Raw genomic sequence first — 21,996 nt, forward strand, 5'->3', positions numbered from 1 at the left:
GAAAGGGGGGACCCTATTGAAGGGCGCTTCGCCTTTCTTTCAGTTTGAATGTTTCTTTCCCTCTCTTCTTCTGCTAGCTAGCTAGCTAGCTAGCCAGCTGTTTACATAGCTTTGTGAATTTGCATTTTTCCTTGACAACGGGAGAAAAGTGTTGCACCGTTCCCGGAGGTACTGCAATACCGGGTCGATGCGTGGAGCGGACGGAGCAAGCCCCATTTCCGACTCCCTGTTCGAAAAATACATTTAATGTGTAGTCCCCCGATACGTATCAGATATTAAACTGATAAGAACAGATTTTTTTATATTTTTTTTACAAAAAATAATTTATTACTTTAAAATACCATCCATTCTATACAAAATCATACTTTCTATACAAACGTAAATAATGGTATTTTCATTTTAAATGACACCCAAACACCCAAAAAACCAAAGATCCTCAGGGGAGCATCGTCCCTCCCCGTCATACCTAACCAATACCTAACCCTATCTCCCCGTCCCTAATCTATCCCCTTACAACACTCAATCTAACACTAACAGTCCTAAACCCCCTTTCCACCTCTCCCGTGCCGCATGCTGCCCCCACTTATTTTCCTCCCTCTTCATCCTCCCTCTTAAATCTCCTTCCACCCTCCTCACTATCCCTTCCACCCCCCAATCTCTCCCTGTCTTTACCAAATTCTGCCTGGCTTCCCACAGCCCCCGTTTAAAGAGGCTCATGAGAAGCCAGAGCAGAAACCTATCCCTATCTGTTCCCCTCGCTCTCCCTACACCTCTTTCTAATCTAGCCCACGTCACCACAAAATCACTCCTGACCAACCCTATCAACACCCGTGCCCTAGCCCATACAACTCCGGCAACGGCACAGTCCCAAAAGGCATGGCGCACAGTCTCCTCCCTGCCACAAGCAGATCTTGGGCAGGTGGGGGATCGCGCCAAGCTATGCCGGTACATGATGGAACGTACCGGCAAACACTTGTGGAGGCTCAACCAATTCAGGTCCTTGAGCCTGTTGTCCAGGCCCCGCGCCTGCACTCCCTCCCAGACCACTGACGAGATGCCCGCTACAGGCGCAGGACTCCCTGCCTGCCTGACCTCCTCGTACAGGTGCCTGTGATCTAAACCTACTCGGGCAACTTCAACCTCGGGGTGCGCACGCAGCCACTTGGCCGCATGGCCAAAGTGCCACGGCAGCTGTTCCGCCCGAGGACCCGCGTTAGACCACACCATTACGCTTCTCGCCTGATACGAGAAGAACACCCGCAGGAGGTAACCGGACGGGTGTATAACCGGACGAGCAAGCTCCGTCAACAGGAAAGAAACAAAAATGGCGTCTAGCTTGAGGGGGAGATGTGGTACCCCCCTACCTCCCTCCCCGATGGGACAGAGCATGCGCGCCCTGGCGACCCACTCGTACCTGCCACCCCACATGAACTGAAACACGAGCCTCACTAGATACCTTCTCAGACAAGCCGGCAATGGGTAGATGTACGCAGAGTACAAAAGAGATGGCAATACATCCACCTTTAGGACCAGGACCTTACCTATAAAAGACAAAGACCTAGCCTTCCACATTGCTAGCTTCCTCTGAACAACTGCGATACCCATGTTCCAGTTCAGCGTCGCTGAGCCGGAGGTCTCAAAATGGACCCCGAGAATCCTCAGGGCCCCCTCACAGAGAGATAACCCCCCGGGCACATCCGTCCTACCGCGCCATCTTCCGAAAAACTTAACGGAAGACTTTGCATGATTCAGAACCGCCCCCGACGCTCGGGTGAAATCCCCAATGATGGCAAGGGACCTTGTCAAGCACGAGTCCTTGCACAGCAGCAAGGAAGTGTCGTCGGCGTACTGCGTCATCTTAACACGCAGCCCACCGCTTCCAGGGATCAACAAACCCTCCACCCCTGTGTCTGCCCTAATGGCAGCCCCCAGAGGCTCCATGTACAGAACGAAGAGGAGAGCCGAGAGTGGGCATCCCTGCCTGACCCCAGACGAGAGGTCAAAAACGTCACCTAAGTGACTATTTACACTTACTCGGCACCCCGCTCCGACATATAATGTACGGATCCATCCTATGTACTTCTCCCCAAATCCTAATCTACCTAACACCCTGAATAGAAAATATCTATTCACGCGATCAAAGGCTTTCGCCTGATCTAGCGCTGCTACCATTAAAGGCAGCCCTCTATCTTCAACCCAGGCGATGGAGTCCCTGATCAACTGTAGGTTCCATCGAATAGAGCGGCCCTCAACCCCACACGTCTGATCCTCATGAACGACGTAGGGAAGGGCTGTGCGTAACCGATCCGCTAAGACCTTTGCAAGTAGCTTGTAATCTACGCACAGCATGGTCAATGGCCGCCAGTTGCTAAGGTCAGTTACTTCCCCCTTCTTATAAAGAAGTGACAGCACACCAACAGCCATTGATCCCCCCGGGACCCCCGTCTCAAGGATGGCCTTCAAGACTTCGAGGACCACTGGTCCAAGTATACCCCAAAACTTGAGGTAAAACTCGGCCGGTAGACCATCCATCCCAGGCACCTTCCCTTTTCCCATCCTCCTAAGAGCGCTCTCAACCTCTTCTAGTGAGATCTGGGCCTCCATCACGTCTCTAATGTCCTCCGGCAACCGCCGAGACAAGTGTTCTAAAAACACGTTTCCCTGCTCTACATCTATCTCCCTTTCCTTAAATAAACCTCGGAAATGATCAGTTGTCACCCTGACCATTTCCTCTGGTTTACTTACTATACTACCATTTTCTTCCCTAACGCCATGCATTACCTTCCTACTCTGCCTGGGCCTAACCGACTTAAAGAACATAGCGGAACAAGTCTCATTATGTTCTAGGAAGCCACTATGCGCACGCTCCAGGAAAACTCGAGCCTTCTGCTCCTGCAGCTCCCTGAGCTGCGCCTTTAGGGCTGCGAATCTCTCCCAGTCAATCGACCCGCCGAGGTTGCCTGCCTCGTGCTCGAGTTCAATTAACCTTTGGATACGATCCACCTCCCTCCTTTCCTCCCTTTTTTTCCTTTTACAATATCCTATTATAAAAGCCCTAATCCTCACCTTCACTAAATCCCACCACTCTAACACCCCCTCGCACATGGACCGGAGGCCGTCAAGCCTCCGAAAGAAACAAAAAAATGCGTCAGCGAAAGCCTGCTCCTCCAGTATATCCCGATCTAGCTTCCAGTACCCCCTACCGAAGAGGCAGACTGGCGACCCCACCTGCAGGAACACCCCGTCGTGATCCGTGAAGAAAACAGGCAACAGTCGCCCAGACAACTGACCCAAAGACCTGGATAGAAAAATGTAGTCGAGCCTCCGCGCAACCCCCCTGAAGTTGAACCATGTAGGACCGACCATTGCCGGAGTAGTGTGCAGACCACCATCAACCTGACCATGGCAAGCCATTAGCCCGGTGATGGCGCCTGCACTACTATCACCACCTACCCCTAAATCTATATTAAAATCCCCTCCTATCACCAAGTGCCTATTTGTAACACACAGGGGCGCCAGACAGTCCACCATCTCCCTCCTGTCTGCCGCCACCTGTGGCCCATACACCCCAATTAACCTATACCTAGCTTCTCTATACACTACATCTATCCCCAATACTCTACCCTGCATTATAACAAAAGTGCTCTCTACCTTAACCTCTCTATTCCCACACAAAATTCCTACTCCTGTTGAGTGCACCCCTCCTATGCCCCAAAAAGATTTCCCCTTATCCCACTCCCTCCTAAATCTACACACATCCCCACCATCCCTCAGGTGAACCTCCTGTAAAAAACAAAAATCAAACCCCACACCCTCTAAAAAATTAAACACCGCCCTCCTTTTAATAACATCCCTCAACCCCCTTACATTTAAACTAAACAATTTAACAGAAATATTCATTTAATTATTTACAAACAAACAAATAACCCCAAACCAAACAAAAAACAGGAGACTCACCCGATGCTCCCCTGGTCCATCTCCACCGGCGGGGACGTCCTCTCCACTCCCGACGCCCCCCCGTCCTCCTCCAGCTCTCCAACCCAGGATGCAGGCAGTGTGTTAGGCCGAGTGCCCTGCATCCTGGGTTCCTCACCACCACCCTCCACCCCCCCCTCCCTGTATGCCTCGGGGCTGAGCGTAGGGGACCCCATCTCCCCAAACAGTAGTTGGGATCCCTCTAGCACACAGCCCACAGACCCCTCACTGGAGTCATCCTCCACCAGGATGTAAGGGGCTAAGGCAAACAGGGAGGCCAACGCCCCCCCCCTTCCCCTCCACACCCCCCTCCCTCTCACTACCTACCTACCCTCTTCTTCCCCTTCTTCTTTGGTGAAGCAGGTAGCGGGGAGACACAACGTCCCCTCCCCGCTAACTCCTCCACCAATTCCCTTGTCTCTTCCTCGAGGAAGCCTGGCAGGCTGTCCCCCCACTCCTTCCCCCCATCTCCCCCTCCCACCTCCACCCCTCCCTCCGTCCCCGTCACCATCACCATCCCCTCTTCCACTCCTTCTCGCACCACTGTCCCACTCTCCCTCTTCTCCGCTCCTTCCCGTTCTTCCGCCTTCTTTTTCTTCTCTCCTTTTTCCTTCTTTCCATCTTCACTCCTCTTTCTTCTCTCCTCTTCCTTCTTCCCATCCTCTTCCATTGCCGTCTTTTCCCCTGTGCCATCCGTACAATCCGCACGCGTCCTTTCTTTCCTCCCCCCATCCCCCGCTCCCCCCCCAGCTGCAGACGCGTATGACCTGTGACGAGCCGGGCAATTACGCCACAGGTGTGCTTTCGAGCCACACCCGTGGCAAGCCTTGGGTTCGTCACATTCCTTGGCCTCGTGCTCTTCCGATCCACAAAACCGACACTTCTTGGTGCTGCACGAGGCCAGGATATGGCTGTAGGCTATACAACGCCTGCAGAACGGGGGCTGACGGGCATAATACAACGTCCCCCTGTCAGCCCCCAGGGAGAACATCGCCGGAGGATGGAGGTAGCCATCCACACTCTTCGGGGACTCCCTGAGTAACGCCTGGAAACCTCTTCTCCCGTTCCAGAAACCCAGGGAGTCCCTGAGGTACCTCGCTGAGGAGACATTGTCCATATACCTCCCCAGAAAGGCCCTCACTTCTTCATCCTTCACGTGCGGATTGTACATGGTTACGGTGACCACCCTGAAGTTGTTCCTTGCCAGGCTGGTCACCGTGTAATGGCACAGCGGTTTCGCTCCTTTTCCTTCTCTCACCTTCTTCATAACTTCGTCGTGTTTTCCTTCCACTTGTAACGTCACATCATATCCTTTCTCGATGGGATTCCCTTGAAGGCATAGTACATCTTTTACTTCCAGCTGTAGGCAACCCATCAGAACATTTCTCCCGAAGGTTTCTCTCCCCCAAGGCTCCATCTCTTTTTCCCTCAAGGAAAAACGCACCGTGTTGGCCAGTCCAATCGTAGGAACCGACCGTGATGAACTGTCCTGCGCCATCTCCACAAGGAGACTAGCGCACCCGGTTCACCAACCTCTTCCAAAAAACAAGAAAATACAAAGAAGACAAGAAATTATATATCAAAAAATGTTCAAAAACAAAAAAACACACTTACCGCTCTCCTGGTTCTACCTTTTGACTAAGCGGGCTTTGGGGCACCTCGGTACCAAGCTTGATCTGAGCCAAAAGGCCGAGAAGCGATAACCCACAAATGGAACCCTGAAACCGCCGGACCCCCGGGAGTCTCGACAGACCTCAGCGGGTGGGTTGGCAAAAGCCAGCTCCTCTCTCCCTCCAACCCCCACTCAACCAAAAAAAAAGTAAAAGGCGAAAGGCTTGTGCGTAATGAAGAGAAACCAGAGTCATATGGAAGTCAAGAGGTCGGGGCCCGAGACACACTCTGTGCACTCTAGGCAGGGTTCCCGCGGGTGCTCCCGGAACCCACTCTTCCAAGTTTTCGAGGGCTGTCTGTGGATAAAAAGAAGGAGGCAGAGGCAGAGAGAGAGAGAGAGAATCCTGGCCCCCAATTTTTTTTTTTTTAAGTAAAATGGCGGGAAACGGGGGACCCCATTGAAGGGCGCTTCGCCTTTCTTTCAGTTTGAATGTTTCTTTCCTTCTCTTATTCTGCTAGCTAGCTAGCCAGCTGTTTACATAGCTTTGTGAATTTGCATTTTTCCTTGACAACGGGAGAAAAGTGTTGCACCGTTCCCGGAGGTACTGCAATACCGGGTCGATGCGTGGAGCGGACGGAGCAAGCCCCATTTCCGACTCCCTGTTCGAAAAGTCAATTTAATATGTAGTCCCCCGATGGGGGACGTATCAGATATTAAACTGATAAGAACAGATTTTTTTTTTTTTAAATTATTTTTTTTTTTAGAAAAAATAATTTATTACTTACTATGCCATTCATTCATACAATTCATAAATTATAATTTTCTTTCCAACTTAAATAATGGCATTTTCAAATAACCAAGAACACACAAACCAAAAACAAAAACTCAGGGGAGCATCATCCCCCCATCCATTCCTAACCACTACCTTTCCCTATCTCTCCGCTCCTAATCTATCCCCTTATAAATCTCAATCTAACACCCCCAGCCCTAAACCCCCTTTCCATCTCTCCCGTGCCGCATGTTTCCCCCACCTCCTCCCTCTTCATCCTACCTCTTAAATCTCATTCCACCCTCCTAAATATCCCTTCCACCCCCCAATCTCTCCCTGTCTTTACCAAATTCTGCCTGGCTTCCCACAGCCCCCGTTTAAAGAGGCTCATGAGAAGCCAGAGCAGAAATCTATCCCTATCTGTACCCCTCGCTCTCCCTACACCTCTCTCTAACCTAGCCCATGTCACCACAAAATCCCCTCTTACCAAACTTATCAACACCCGTGCCCTCGCCCATACCACTCCGGCAAAGGCACAGTCCCAAAAAGCATGGCGCACAGTCTCCTCCCTGCCACAAGCAGCCCTTGGGCAGGTGGGGGATCGCGCCAAGCTATGCCGGTACATGGTGGACCGTACCGGCAAACACTTGTGGAGGCTCAACCAATTCAGGTCCTTGAGCCTGTTGTCCAGGCCCCGCGCCTGCACTCCCTCCCAGACCACTTCCGAGATGCCCGCTACAGGCGCAGGACTCCCTGCCTGCCTGACCTCTTCGTACAGGTGCCTGTGGTCTAAACCTACTCGGGCAACTTCAACCTCGGGGTGCGCACGCAACCACTTGGCCGCATGGCCAAAGTGCCACGGCAGCTGTTCCGCCCGAGGACCCGTGTTAGACCACACCATTACGCTTCTCGCTTGGTAGGAGAAGAACACCCGCAGGAGGTAACCGGACGGGTGTATCACCGGATGAGCCAACACAAAGGACACAAAAATTGTGTCCAGCTTGAGGGGGATGTTAGGTACCCCCCTACCTCCCTCCCCGATGGGAAAGAGCATGCGTGCCCTGGCGACCCACTCGTACCTGCCACCCCACATGAACTGAAACACGAGCCTCACTAGAGGCCTCCTCAGACAAGCCGGCAATGGGTATATGTATGCCAAATACAAAAGAGATGGCAATACATCCACCTTTAGAACCAGGACCTTACCTATAAAAGACAAAGACCTAGCCTTCCACATTGCTAGCTTCCTCTGTACCACTGCGATCCTCATGTTCCAGTTCAGCGTCGCTGAGCCAGAGGTCTCAAAATGGACCCCGAGAATCCTCAGGGCCCCCTCACAGAGAGAACCCCCCGGGCACATCCGTTCTACCGCGCCATCTTCCGAAAAACTTAACGGAAGACTTTGCATTGTTCAGAACCGCCCCCGACGCTCGGGTGAAATCCCCAATGATGGCAAGGGACCTTGTCAGGCACGAGTCCTTGCATAGTAGCAAGGAAGTGTCGTCGGCGTACTGCGTCATCTTAACACGCAGCCCACCGCTTCCAGGGATCGACAAACCCTCCACCCCTGTGTCTGCCCTAATGGCAGCCCCCAGAGGCTCCATGTACAGAACGAAGAGGAGTGCCGAGAGCGGGCACCCCTGCCTGACCCCAGACGAGAGGTCAAAAACGTCACCCAAGTGACCGTTTACGCTTACTCGACACCCCGCTCCGACATATAATGTACGGATCCATCCTATATACTTCTCCCCAAACCCTAATCTACCTAATACCCTGAATAGAAAGGATCTATTCACGCGATCAAAGGCTTTCGCCTGATCAAGCGCTGCTACCATTAAAGGCAGACCTCTATCTTCAACCCAGGCGATGGAGTCCCTGATCAACTGAAGGTTCCATCTAATTGAGCGTCCCTCTACCCCGCACGTCTGATCCTCATGGACGACGTAGGGAAGTGCTGTGCACAACCGGTCCGCTAAGACCTTTGCAAGCAACTTGTAGTCTACACACAGCATGGTCAACGGCCGCCAGTTGCCAAGGTCGGTTGCGTCCCCCTTCTTGTAAAGAAGTGACAGCACACCGACTACCATTGAACCCCCCGGGACACCCGTCTCGAGGATGGCCTTCAAGACTTTGAGTACCACCGGTCCAAGTATACCCCAAAACTTGAGGTAAAACTCCGCCGGCAGCCCATCCATCCCAGGCACCTTCCCTTTTCCCATCCTCCTAAGAGCGCTCTCAACCTCTTCTAGTGAGATCTGGGCCTCCATCACGTCTCTAATGTCCTCCGGCAACCGCCGGGACAAGTGTTCTAAAAACACATTTCCCTGCTCTACATCTATTTCCCTTTCCTTAAATAAACCTCGGAAATGATCAGTTGTCACCCTGACCATCTCCTCTGGTTTACTTACTACACTACCATCTTCTTTTCTAACTCCATGCATTACCTTCCTACTCTGCCTTGCCCTAACCGACTTAAAGAACATAGCGGAACAAGTCTCATTATGTTCTAAAAAGCCACTATGTGCACGCTCCAGGAAAGCTCGATCCTTCAGCTCCTGCAGCTCCCTGAGCTGCGCCTTCAGGGCTGTGGATTTCTCCCAGTCAAACGAACCACCGAGGTTGCCTGCCTCGTACTCAAGTTCGAGCAACCTTTGGATATGATCCACCTCCCTCCTTTCCTCCCTTTTCTTCCTCTTACCATATCCTATAATAAAGGCCCTAATCCTTACCTTTACTATATCCCACCACTCTAACACCCCCTCACACATGGGCCGGAGGCCTTCAAGCCTCTGAAACACCCCTGTGACAGCATTAACAAACACCTGCTCATCCAGTAAATCCCAATCTAGTTTCCAGTACCCCCTACCGAAGAGGCAGACTGGCGACCCCACCTGCAGGAGCACCCCGTCATGGTCCGAAAAGAAGACAACCGACCGACCCAAAGACCCAGATACAAAAATATAGTCGAGCCTCCGCGCAACCCCCCTGGAGTTGCGCCATGTGGGACCGACCATTGCCGGAGTAGTGTGCAGGCCACCATCAACCAGGCCATGGCAAGCCATTAGCCCGGTGATGGCGCCTGCACTACTGTCTCCCCCTATCCCCAAATCTATATTCAAATCACCTCCTATCACTAAGTGCCTATTTGTGACACACAGGGGCGCCAGACAGTCCACCATCTCCCTCCTGTCTGCCGCCACCTGTGACCCGTACACCCCAAATAACCTATATCTAATATCCCTATATGTGATATCTACACCCAAAACTCTCCCCTGTACTACGCCAAAAGTGCTCTCTACAATAATCTCCCTATTCCCAATCAATATCCCTACCCCCGTTGAGTGCACCCCTCCTATGCCCCACAACGAATAACCCTTATCCCACTCTCTCCTAAACCTTTTGACATCCCCTCCATCCCTCAGGTGAACCTCCTACAAAAAACAAACGTCAAAACCCACCCCTTCTAAAAAACTAAACACCGCCCTCCTCTTAACAAAATCTCTTAAACCCCTTACATTTAAACTAAACAAAAGTATCATAAGATTCTATTATAAAACAAAAATACCAATTATCTCAGAAAATAAAAACCAAAAACAACCACCAAACGAACAGGAGGCTCACCTGATGCTCCCCTGGCCCATCACACCCGACAGGGACATCTTCCCCTCGTCCGACGTCCCCCCGTCCTCATCCATTCCTCCAGCCCAGGATGCAGGAATGGTGTTAGGGTTAGGAGTACCCTGCACCCCGGGCTCCCCACCAGCTTCCTCCCTGTAATCCTCCAAACTGAGGCTAGGGGACTCCATCTCCTCTAAGAGGATTTGGGGACCCCCAGCCAAACAGCCCTGATCCTCTCCCAGGGATCCACCCTCCCCCCGTGCTGAGGGGCCTCTGCAAACAGTGAGGACAGGGACTTCCTCCTTAACCCCATCACTCGCTTGCCTCCCCCCTTCCACACCCCCTCCCTCTCCCTATCTGTCACGTCTGCCCCCCTCTTCCCTTTCTTCATCTTATTTTGTTTTTTAGGTGGAAGAGGTATAAGGGGCTCAAGAGGCAGCGGGGAGACAGCACCTCCCAGCTCCTCCGCCAGTTCCCTCATCTCTTCCACCGGTAGGTCCGACGCACAGTCCCCCCACTCCCGCCTCCCCTCCACCCCCCCCCACAGGTCCTGCCACAGGCACCCCCTCCCCCCCCACAGGTCCTACCACAGGCACCCCCCCCCCCCCCACAGGTCCTACCACAGGCACCCCCTCCCCCCCACAGGTCCTACCACAGGCACCCCCACAGGTCCTACCACCGGAACCCCCTCCCCCACCACTCCCTCCCCCGTTGATCTTTAACGCTCTTCCTTCTTCCTTTCTCCTCCCGCTGTCACTCCTTTCTCTTCTTCTTGCTTCTTGCCCTCTGGGCCAGCCGTCTGCGCCTGAAAAGGCCATCCTTCCCCTCCTCTTCTTCCCCCATCCCCCTCTCCTGCCCTCCCTCCAGCTGCAGACGCGTCTGACCTCTGCCTGGCCGGGCACTCCCGCCACAGGTGTGCAGATGAGCCACACCCGTGGCACGCCTTAGGCACTTTGCAGTCCCTCGCCTCGTGCTCCCCAGATCCACAATACCTACACTTCCTTGTGTCGCACGAGGCGAGGATATGGCCGTAGGCCATACACCGCCTGCAAAATAGCGGCTGACGGGCATAATATAAAGTTCCCCTGTCAGCCCCCAGGGAGAACATCGCCGGGGGATGGAGGAATCCGTCCTGCCCCTTTGGGTCCTCCCTGAGCAAACTCTGGAAGACTCTCTTCCCAGTCCAGAAGCCCAGGGAGTCCCTGATGAGTCTAGCCGACGATACATTGTCCATATAGCGTCCCAAGAACGATCTTACTTCCTCATCAGTCACATGGGGGTTGTACATGTTAACTGTGACCAGCCTGAAATTGCTCTTTCCCAGGCTGGTCACCTCGTAATGGCTCATGGGCCTCTCCTTCCCCACCTCTCTCGCCTTCTTCAGTATCTCCTCAAACTTCTTCTCCTTGTGAAGCGTTACATCAAAAGATGCCTCCGCCTGGTTCACCTGGAGGCACATCACCTCTCCTACCTCCAACTTCAAAGTTCCCATCAGTACTGACCTTCCGAAGGTTTCCCTCCCGAAGGGCTCCACCTCCTTGTTCCTCCAGGCAAATCTCACCGTATTTGCGATCCCGATCCCGGGCATCCTTGGTGAGGAAAACTTCGCCATTTTCTGTAAGAAAGAGAAAAAAAATTGGATATCTTTCCCGCACAACTTTGTCTCTTTTCCGCCCTCCGGCCTTCGGCTTTTGGCTAAGGGGTTACGGCACCTCGGTACCCAACTTGAACTTAGCCAAAAGGCCGAGAAGCGATAACCCACAAATGGAACCCTGAAACCGCCGGACCCCCGGGGGTCTCGACAGACCTCAGCGGGTGGGTTGGCAAAAGCCAGCTCCTCTCTCCCTCCAACCCCCACTCAACCAACCACCCACCCACCCACCGTTTCCCTGGCAACAAACAGGCAGGTGTTTTTTGGAAAAAGTCGCTAATGCGTCTTTAAGTCACTATCCTGGCCCATCTCTGTCAATTTCTCTTGAAACAAGATACCGGGCTCTGCAAGAAGCAAAGCCGCTCCAAAAATACGTTGAACTCGTAAGTGTTCCTCTCCACGGAAGTCTTTAGTAAAAGGCGAAAGGCTTGTGCGTAATGAAGAGAAACCAGAGTCATATGGAAGTCAAGAGGTCGGGGCCCGAGACACACTCTGTGCACTCTAGGCAGGGTTCCCGCGGGTGCTCCCGGAACCCACTCTTCCAAGTTTTCGAGGGCTGTCTGTGGATAAAAAGAAGGTCACAGACACACAGAGGCACAGAGGCGCAGAGGGACCTGACTGACTGACTGACTGACTGACTGACTGACTGACTGACTGACTGACTGACTGACTGACTGACTGACTGACTGACTGAATGAATCCTGGCCCCAAGTTTTGTTTTTTAATTTTTTTTAAAAAGTAAAATGGCGTGAAACGGGGGACCCCATTGAAGGGCGCTTCGCCTTTCTTTCAGTTTGAATGTTTCTTTCCTTCTCTTCTTCTGCTAGCCAGCTGTTTACATAGCTTTGTGAATTTGCATTTTTCCTTGACAACGGGAGAAAAGTGTTGCACCGTTCCCGGAGGTACTGCAATACCGGGTCGATGCGTGGAGCGGACGGAGCAAGCCCCATTTCCGACTCCCTGTTTCGAAAAATCCATTTAATATGTAGTCCCCCGATGGGGGACGTATCAGATATTAAACTGATAAGAACAGATGATGATGATTAAACGATTTTATTACTTCTCAAAAACATAAGCATAATAAACAATCCATCAACAATGCTGATATCATCAATAACAATAAATAATCTATACCAACCAACTCAACACAAGGCATTTGACATTACAAACAGAATCCCCAATGTAATACTCACGGGAGCATCTTCCCTCCCCTCACTACTCAAATGAACTACATATCTAAGTCTCTTCCGCCTGATGAGAACAGAAGATTAAAGGATGTTATTACTGCTCAAACGTAAGCATAATAAACAAACCAATAATAAGAATCATCTATACCAACAAACTCAACACAAGGCATTTGAAAATACAATACAAATTAATTCCCAAATTAATACTCAGGGTACACCATCTCCCTCCCCCTCAATACTCACAAAAACTACATATCTAACACCCGCCTGATAAGAACAGAAGATTCAAATATTTTGTTACTGCTCAAACGAACCATCATCAATACAAATAAAGTCAACACAAGGCATTTGAAATTCCAACACAAATGAAATCTCAAATTAACACTCAGGGGAGCACCTTCCCTCCCCCTCAATACACACACAAACTAAGTCCCAACCTTTCCCTATCTCGCCATACCTAACCTATTCCCTTTACCACAGCCCTAAACCCCCCTTCCACCTCTCCCGGGCAGCATGCTGCCCCCACTTCCTCTCCTCCCTCTTCATCCTCCCCCTCACGTTTCCTTCCACCCTCCTCACTATCCCCTCCACTCCCCAATCTCTCCCTGTCTTTACCATGTTCTGCCTGGCCTCCCACAGCCCCCACTTAAAAAGGCTTATGAGAAGCCAGAGCAGAACCCTATCTCTGTCCGTTCCCCTTGATCTCCCTCCACCCTTGCCCAAGTTACAACAAAATCCCCTCTAACCTTTCCTAACAACACCTGTGCCCTAGCCCACACTACTCCGGCAAAGGTACAGTCCCAAAAGGCATGGCGCACAGTCTCCTCTCTGCCACAAGATGGTCTTGGGCAGGTAGGGGATCGCGCCAAACTATGCCGGTACATGATGGAACATACCGGCAAGCACTTGTGGAGGCTCAACCAATTCAGGTCCTTGAGCCTGTTGTCCAGGCCCCGCGCCTGCACTCCCTCCCAGACCACTGACGAGATGCCCGCTACAGGCGCAGGACTCCTGCCTGCCTGACCTCCTCGTACAGGTGCCTGTGGTCTAAACCTACTCGGGCAACTTCAACCTCGGGATGCGCCCGCAACCACTTGGCCGCATGGCCAAAGTGCCACGGCAGCTGTTCCGCCCGAGGACCCGTGTTAGACCACACCATTACGCTTCTCGCCTGGCATGAGAAGAACACCCGCAGGAGGTAACCGGACGGGTGTATTACCGGATGAGCAAGCTCTGTCAACAAAAAGGAAACGAAAATTGAGTCCAGCTTGAGGGGGAAATGTGGTACCCCCCTACCTCCCTCCCCGATGGGGCAAAGCATGCGTGCCCTGGCGACCCACTCGTACCTGCCACCCCACATGAACTGAAACACGAGCCTCACTAGAGGCCTCCTCAGACAAGCCGGCAATGGGTAGATGTACGCCAAATACAAAAGAGATGGCAATACATCCACCTTGAGGACCAGAACTTTGCCTATAAAGGACAAAGACGTAGCCCTCCACATCGCTAGCTTCCTCTTTACCACTGCGATACCCATGTTCCAGTTCAGCGTCGCTGAGCCGGAGGTCTCAAAATGAACCCCGAGAATCCTCAGGGCCCCGTTACAGAGAGATAACCCCCCGGGTACATCCGTCCTACCACGCCATCTTCCTAAAAACTTAACGGTAGACTTAGCGTGGTTAAGAACCGCTCCCGACACTCGGGTGAAGTCCCCAATAATGGCAAGGGACCTTGTCAGGCACGAGTCCTTGCAAAGAAGCAAGGAAGTGTCGTCGGCGTACTGCGTCAACTTGACGCGTAGACCGCCGCTTCCAGGGATTAGCAAGCCCTCCACCCCTGTGTCTGCCCTAATGGCAGCCCCCAGAGGCTCCAGAGGCTCTCTGACGAGAGGTCAAAAACGTCACCCATGTGACCGTTTACGCTAACCCGGCACCCCGCTCCGACATATAAAGTACGGATCCATCCTATAAACTTCTCCCCAAATCCTAATCTACCTAACACCCTGAATAGAAAATATCTATTCACGCGATCAAAGGCTTTCGCCTGATCTAGCGCTGCTACCATTAAAGGCAGCCCTCTATCTTCTACCCAAGCGATGGAGTCCCTGACCAACTGCAGGTTCCACCTGATAGAGCGGCCCTCTACCCCGCACGTCTGATCCTCATGAACGAAGTAGGGAAGGGCTGTGCGCAACCGATCCTCTAGGACCTTTGCAAGCAGCTTGTAGTCTACACACAGCATGGTCAATGGCCGCCAGTTGCCAAGGTCTGTGGCGTCCCCCTTCTTGTAAAGAAGTGACAGCACACCGACGGCCATTGATCCTCCCGGGACCCCCGTCTCGAGGATGGCCTTCAAGACTTCGAGGACCACCGGTCCGAGTATCCCCCAAAACTTGAGGTAAAACTCGGCCGGCAACCCATCCATCCCAGGTACCTTCCCTTTTCCCATCCTCCTGAGGGCGCTCTCAACCTCTTCAAGGGAGATCTGAGCCTCCATCGCTTCTCTAATGTCCTCCGGCAATTGCCGGGACAAGTGTTCTAAGAACACACTTCCCTGCTCTACATCTACTTCCCTCTCCTTAAAGAAACCTCGGAAATGGTTAGTGGTCACTCTGACCATCTCCTCCGGCTCTCTAGCTACACTACCATTTTCTTCCCTAACCCCGTACATTACTTTCTTACTCTGTCTATCCCTAACCGATTTAAAGAACATAGCGGAACAAGTCTCGTTATGTTCTAAAAACCCACTATGCGCACGCTCCAGGAAAGCTCGAGCCTTCCGCTCCTGCAGCTCCCTGAGTTGCGCCTTCAGGGCAGTGGATCTCTCCCAGTCGACCGACCCGCCGAGGTTGCCTGCCTCGTACTCGAGCTCTAGCAACCTTTGGATATGATCCACCTCCCTCCTTTCCTCCCTTTTTCTCCTCTTACAGTATCCTATAATAAAGACCCTAATCCTTACCTTGACTAAGTCCCACCACTCTAACACCCCCTCGCACATGGACCGGAGGCCTTCAAGCCCCCGAAACACACCAATAAAGGCATTAACGAAAGCTTGCTCATCCAGCACATCCCGATCTAATTTCCAGTACCCCCTACCGAAGAGGCAGACTGGAGAACTCACCTGCAGGAGCACCCCGTCGTGATCCGAAAAGAAGACAGGCAACAGCCGACCAGACAACTGACCCAAAGACCTGGACAGAAAAATGTAGTCGAGCCTCCGCGCAACCCCCCTGGAGTTGCGCCATGTAGGACCGACCATTGCCGGAGTAGTGTGCAGGCCACCATCAACCAGACCATGGCAAGCCATTAGCCCGGTGATGGCGCCTGCACTGCTATCCCCCCCTATCCCTAAATCTATATTAAAATCCCCCCCTATCACCAACTGCCTATTTGTGGCACACAGGGGCGTCAGACAGTCCACCATCTCCCTTCTGTCTGCCGCCACCTGTGGCCCGTACAGCCCAACTAATCTATACCTACAATCCCTTAATGTGACATCTACCCCCAAAACCCTCCCTTGCATAACATACAAAGGATACAAAAGTATCCTCAACCTTAACCTCCCTATGCCCACACAAAATCCCTACCCCCGAAGAATGAACCCCCCCTATACCCCAAACTGATTCCCCCTTATCCCACTCCCTCTTAAACCTCACAACATCCCCTCTATCCCTTAGGTGAACCTCCTGTAAGAAACAAAAATCAAACCCCACACCCTCTAAATAACTAAAAACCGCCCTTCTTTTAACCCTATCCCTCAACCCACTTACATTTACACTAACAAAAGTGATTGTATCCATAAGGGAACAAAAATACTATTATCCTAAATCCCCCAAAAACAAAAACAAAACAGGAGGCTCACCCGATGCTCCCCTGCTCCATCTCATCCGACAGGGATACAAAGATGCTCCCCTCGTTCGACGAATACAGGTCCTCTTCAGGAAAAGCCCCCTGTTCGCCACCCACTAGGCTCTCCCTGTTTCCCCCTGCCCCCATGTCATCTGCCCATGACGCCGGGATTGGGTTTGGGACACAAGTTTTGGGCACTTCCGGGTTCCCGGAAACCCCCTGCAGCCCCTCTTCCCCCAGGGGCATGGACAGAGTTGCTATCGAACTGTTAATATCCTCTAGGGGCTGAGATGAGTCATGCAAGTCCAATGGGGGCTCTTCAGTGCCACTGCCTTGTTTCCCCATCGCTCGCTTGCCCGCCCCCTCCCCACTCTTCACCTCAGTCTTCCGCTTCGCCCTTCTCTTCTTTCCTTCATAAGGGTCCATCTCCGGCTCTATGATTGCCCCCTCGCCCGACAGCTCCTCCCTATCCTGCCCGGGTGGGAGCAACATAATGAAGGTGGAGGCTTCTTCCCCTGCCCTTGATCCCAATACCGGTAGATTCTCCACCATCTCTACTAGGGCCCCTAGCCCCTCCACCTCATCCAGTGAGGACCCCAGTTCCTCCGTTCTGCCCCCAACCTCCTCCACCTCTGGCTGCTGGATAACAGGCCCCTTCCTCCCGTCTGCTGGAGGCCCTGACGCCAATTCCTTCCTGATGTTGGTAATTGGAGTGCGTGTTGGTGGGGATGGTCTGTCCTGTTCTTCCATCTCTGGGCATTCCTCCCTAGACCCAGGGTCCTTCCTCCCTGCCGCCGCCTCGGCATATGACTGCCGACGGGACGGGCAATCCCGGAACAGGTGCAGCCTACTACCACACCCGTGGCACTCCTTCGGCTCCCTACAGTCCTTTGCCTCATGCTCCCCCGATTTGCAAAATCGGCATTTCCCCACACTGCAGGCAGTCGTGACGTGCCCATACTCCCTAAATTTCTTACAAAACGGGGGTTGACGGGTGTAGAACAGCATCCCCCTGTCTGAGCCCAGTGAAAAGACTGCCGGGGGATGGAGGAAGCCGTCGAAACCTTCCTTATCTGGCCTCAGCAATACCTGGAACTGGCGGCGGCCATTCCAGAACCCCAACGAGTCCTTCATGTACTTTGCCCCCGACGTTACATCACAATACCGGCCCAGGAACGCTCTTATTGCAATGTCCGCCACATGCGGATTGTACATATGTACATTGATCGTCCGAAAGTTTGTCTTTGCCAGGCACGTTATGTCAAAGAATGACAAAGGCCTCTCCCCAGCCGCCGCTTTTGCTCTGTCCATCACCACATCGCACATACCTTCTGTGTGAAGAGTCACGTCGTATTCCTCCTCCATAGCATTTCCCTGCAGACACATCACTTCGGACACTCTTAGCTTCAGGGCTCCCATCAGCACGGCTCTTCCAAACGAATCCCTTGGCATTCTCGTTTCCTCTTCCTTCTTCCAAGCAAACCTGATCGTATTTTTCAGTCCGGTCCTGGGGACCGACCCAGCGCTGTTATTGGCCATCTCCTCACGGAAAATGGCGGTAAATCCAAGTTCCCGCCGCAACAATTAGAAAATGGATTTCTCTTTTACTCCCTCCGGCCTTCGACCTTCTGACTCAGCGGGCTTTGGGGCACCTCGGTACCAAGCTTGATCTGAGCCAAAAGGCCGAGAAGCGATAACCCACAAATGGAACCCTGAAACCGCCGGACCCCCGGGGGTCTCGACAGACCTCAGCGGGTGGGTTGGCAAAAGCCAGCTCCTCTCTCCCTCCAACCCCCACTCAACCAACCACCCACCCACCCACCGTTTCGCTGGCAACAAACAGGCAGGTGTTTTTTGGAAAAAGTCGCTAATGCGTCACTAAAGTCACTATCCTGGCCCATCTCTGTCAATTTCTCTTGAAACAAGATACCGGGCTCTACAAGAAGCAAAGCCGCTCCAAAAATACGTTGAACTCGTAAGTGTTCCTCTCCACGGAAGTCTTTAGTAAAAGGCGAAAGGCTTGTGCGTAATGAAGAGAAACCAGAGTCATATGGAAGTCAAGAGGTCGGGGCCCGAGACACACTCTGTGCACTCTAGGCAGGGTTCCCGCGGGTGCTCCCGGAACCCACTCTTCCAAGTTTGAGGGCTGTCTGTGGATAAAAAGAAGGTCAGAGGCACAGAGGCACAGAGGCACAGAGGCACAGAGGCACAGAGGCACAGAGGCACAGAGGCACAGAGGCACAGACAGACAGACAGACAGACAGACAGACAGACAGACAGACAGACAGACAGACAGACAGACAGACAGACAGACAGACACAGACAGAGACAGAATGAATGAATGAATGAATGAATGAATGAATGAATGAATGAATGAATGAATGAATCCTGGCCCCAAGAGCTAGCTAGCTAGCTAGCCAGCTGTTTACATAGCTTTGTGAATTTGCATTTTTCCTTGACAACGGGAGAAAAGTGTTGCACCGTTCCCGGAGGTACTGCAATACCGGGTCGATGCGTGGAGCGGACGGAGCAAGCCCCATTTCCGACTCCCTGTTCGAAAAATCCATTTAATATGTAGTCCCTCGATGGGGGACGTATCAGATATTAAACTGATAAGAACAGATTTTTTTTTTTTTTTACAAAAAATAATTTATTTACACTCAATACCATTCATACTTTACAAAATAATAATTCTCATTCATTCTATTTACAAAATCACCAAACACCCAAACAAAAACAAACCTCAGGGGAGCATCGTCCCTCCCCGTCATACCTAACCAATACCTAACCCTTCCCTATCTTCCCTTCCCTAATCTATCCCCTTACAAACCTCACTCTAACACTCCCAGCCCTAATCCCCCTTCCACCTCTCCCGTGCCGCATGCTGCCCCCACTTTATCTCCTCCCTCTTCATCCTCCCCCTCACATCACCTTCCACCCTCCTCAATATCCCTTCCACCCCCCAATCTCTCCCTGTCTTAACTAAATTCTGCCTGGCTTCCCACAGCCCCCTTTTAAAGAGACTCATGAGAAGCCAGAGCAGAAACCTGTCCCTATCCGTTCCCCTCGCTCTCCCTACGCCTCGCTCTAACCTAGCCCAAGTCAGCAAAAAATCGCTCCTAACCATACCTAGCAACACCCGTGCCCTAGCCCAGACTAGTCCGGCAAAGGCACAGTCCCAGAAGGCATGGCGCACAGTCTCCTCCCTGCCACAAGCAGATCTTGGACAGGTGGAGGATCGCGACAAACTATGCCGGTACATGATGGAACGTACCGGCAAGCACTTATGGAGGCTCAACCAATTCAGGTCCTTGAGCCTGTTGTCCAGGCCCCGCGCCTGCACTCCCTCCCAGACCACTGACGAGATGCCCGCTACAGGCGCAGGACTCCCTGCCTGCCTGACCTCCTCGTACAGGTGCCTGTGATCTAAACCTACTCGGGCAACTTCAACCTCGGGGTGCGCACGCAGCCACTTGGCCGCATGGCCAAAGTGCCACGGCAGCTGTTCCGCCCGAGGACCCGCGTTAGACCACACCATTACGCTTCTCGCCTGATACGAGAAGAACACCCGCAGGAGGTAACCGGACGGGTGTATAACTGGCTGAGCAAGCTCCGTCAACAAGAAAGAAACAAAAATTGCGTCCAGCTTGAGGGGGAGATGTGGTACCCCCCTACCTCCCTCCCCGATGGAACAGAGCATGCGCGCCCTGGCGACCCACTCGTACCTGCCACCCCACATGAACTGAAACACAAGCCTCACTAGAGGCCTCCTCAGACAAGCTGGCAATGGGTAGATGTACGCCAAGTACAAAAGAGATGGCAATACATCCACCTTTAGGACCAGGACCTTACCTATAAAAGTCAAAGACCTAGCCTTCCACATTGCCAGCTTCCTCTGAACAACTGCGATACCCATGTTCCAGTTCAGCGTCGCTGAGCCAGAGGTCTCAAAATGGACCCCGAGAATCCTCAGGGCCCCCTCACAGAGAGATAACCCCCCGGGCACATCCGTCCTACCGCGCCATCTTCCGAAAAACTTAACGGAAAAGACTTTGCATGATTCAGAACCGCCCCCGACGCTTGGCTGAAATCCCCAATGATGGCAAGAGACCTTGTCAGGCACGAGTCCTTGCACAACAGCAAGGAAGTGTCGTCGGCGTACTGCGTCATCTTAACACGCAGCCCACCGCTCCCAGGGATCAACAAGCCCTCCACCCCTGTGTCTGCCCTAATGGCAGCCCCCAGAGGCTCCATGTACAGTACGAAGAGGAGGGCCGAGAGTGGGCATCCCTGCCTGACCCCAGACGAGAGGTCAAAAACGTCACCTAAGTGACTATTTACACTAACTCGACACCCCGCTCCGACATATAATGTACGGATCCATCCTATAAACTTCTCCCCAAATCCTAATCTACCTAATACCCTGAATAGAAAGGATCTATTCACGCGATCAAAGGCTTTCGCCTGATCTAGCGCTGCTACCATTAAAGGCAGCCCTCTATCTTCAACCCAGGCGATGGAGTCCCTAATCAACTGTAGGTTCCATCTTATAGAGCGGCCCTCTACCCCGCACGTCTGATCCTCATGGACGACGTAGGGAAGGGCTGTGCGCAACCGGTCTGCTAAAACCTTTGCAAGAATCTTGTAATCTACGCACAGCATGGTCAACGGCCGCCAGTTGCCAAGGTCAGTTGCTTCCCCCTTCTTATAAAGAAGTGACAGCACACCAACAGCCATTGATCCCCCCGGGACCCCCGTCTCAAGGATGGCCTTCAAGACTTCGAGGACCACCGGTCCAAGTATACCCCAAAACTTGAGGTAAAACTCAGCCGGCAGCCCATCCATCCCAGGCACCTTCCCTTTTCCCATCCTCCTAAGAGCGCTCTCAACCTCTTCTAGTGAGATCTGGGCCTCCATCACGTCTCTAATGTCCTCCGGCAACCGCCGGGACAAGTGTTCTAAAAACACGTTTCCCTGCTCTACATCTATCTCCCTTTCCTTAAATAAACCTCGGAAATGATCAGTTGTCACCCTGACCATTTCCTCTGGTTTACTTACTATACTACCATTTTCTTCCCTAACTCCATGCATTACCTTCCTACTCTGCCTGGCCCTAACCGACTTAAAGAACATAGCGGAACAAGTCTCATTATGTTCTAGGAAGCCCCTATGCGCACGCTCCAGGAAAACTCGAGCCTTCTGCTCCTGCAGCTCCCTGAGCTGCGCCTTTAGGGCTGCGAATCTCTCCCAGTCAATCGACCCGCCGAGGTTGCCTGCCTCGTGCTCGAGTTCAATTAACCTTTGGATACGATCCACCTCCCTCCTTTCCTCCCTTT

The 21,996-nt window shown here is 52.5% G+C and overlaps 5 non-coding genes and 1 pseudogene across 5 annotated transcripts; all 6 read right to left on the minus strand.

The window, feature by feature from the left end:
• Positions 1-146: 146 nt before the first annotated feature.
• Positions 147-328, minus strand: LOC118945568 (U2 spliceosomal RNA). Its single transcript, XR_005040684.2, has one exon. It is a non-coding gene; the product is annotated as a U2 spliceosomal RNA (small nuclear RNA).
• A 5,838-nt stretch (positions 329-6,166) lies between these two features.
• Positions 6,167-6,361, minus strand: LOC118945538 (U2 spliceosomal RNA). The gene has a single exon (XR_005040672.2). It is a non-coding gene; the product is annotated as a U2 spliceosomal RNA (small nuclear RNA).
• Positions 6,362-11,965: 5,604 nt separating this feature from the next.
• LOC118945658 (U5 spliceosomal RNA) lies at positions 11,966-12,082 on the minus strand. Its single transcript, XR_005040773.1, has one exon. It is a non-coding gene; the product is annotated as a U5 spliceosomal RNA (small nuclear RNA).
• Positions 12,083-12,505: 423 nt separating this feature from the next.
• LOC118945534 (U2 spliceosomal RNA) lies at positions 12,506-12,677 on the minus strand (annotated as a pseudogene).
• A 5,915-nt stretch (positions 12,678-18,592) lies between these two features.
• On the minus strand, positions 18,593-18,709 carry LOC118945650 (U5 spliceosomal RNA). The gene has a single exon (XR_005040765.2). It is a non-coding gene; the product is annotated as a U5 spliceosomal RNA (small nuclear RNA).
• A 421-nt stretch (positions 18,710-19,130) lies between these two features.
• LOC118945527 (U2 spliceosomal RNA) lies at positions 19,131-19,314 on the minus strand. The gene has a single exon (XR_016490810.1). It is a non-coding gene; the product is annotated as a U2 spliceosomal RNA (small nuclear RNA).
• Between the last annotated feature and the right edge of the window lie 2,682 nt (positions 19,315-21,996).

This window comes from Oncorhynchus mykiss, chromosome 22, assembly GCF_057628025.1.
Source record: "Oncorhynchus mykiss isolate SJ-2025 chromosome 22, ASM5762802v1, whole genome shotgun sequence".
NCBI lineage: Eukaryota > Metazoa > Chordata > Actinopteri > Salmoniformes > Salmonidae > Oncorhynchus > Oncorhynchus mykiss.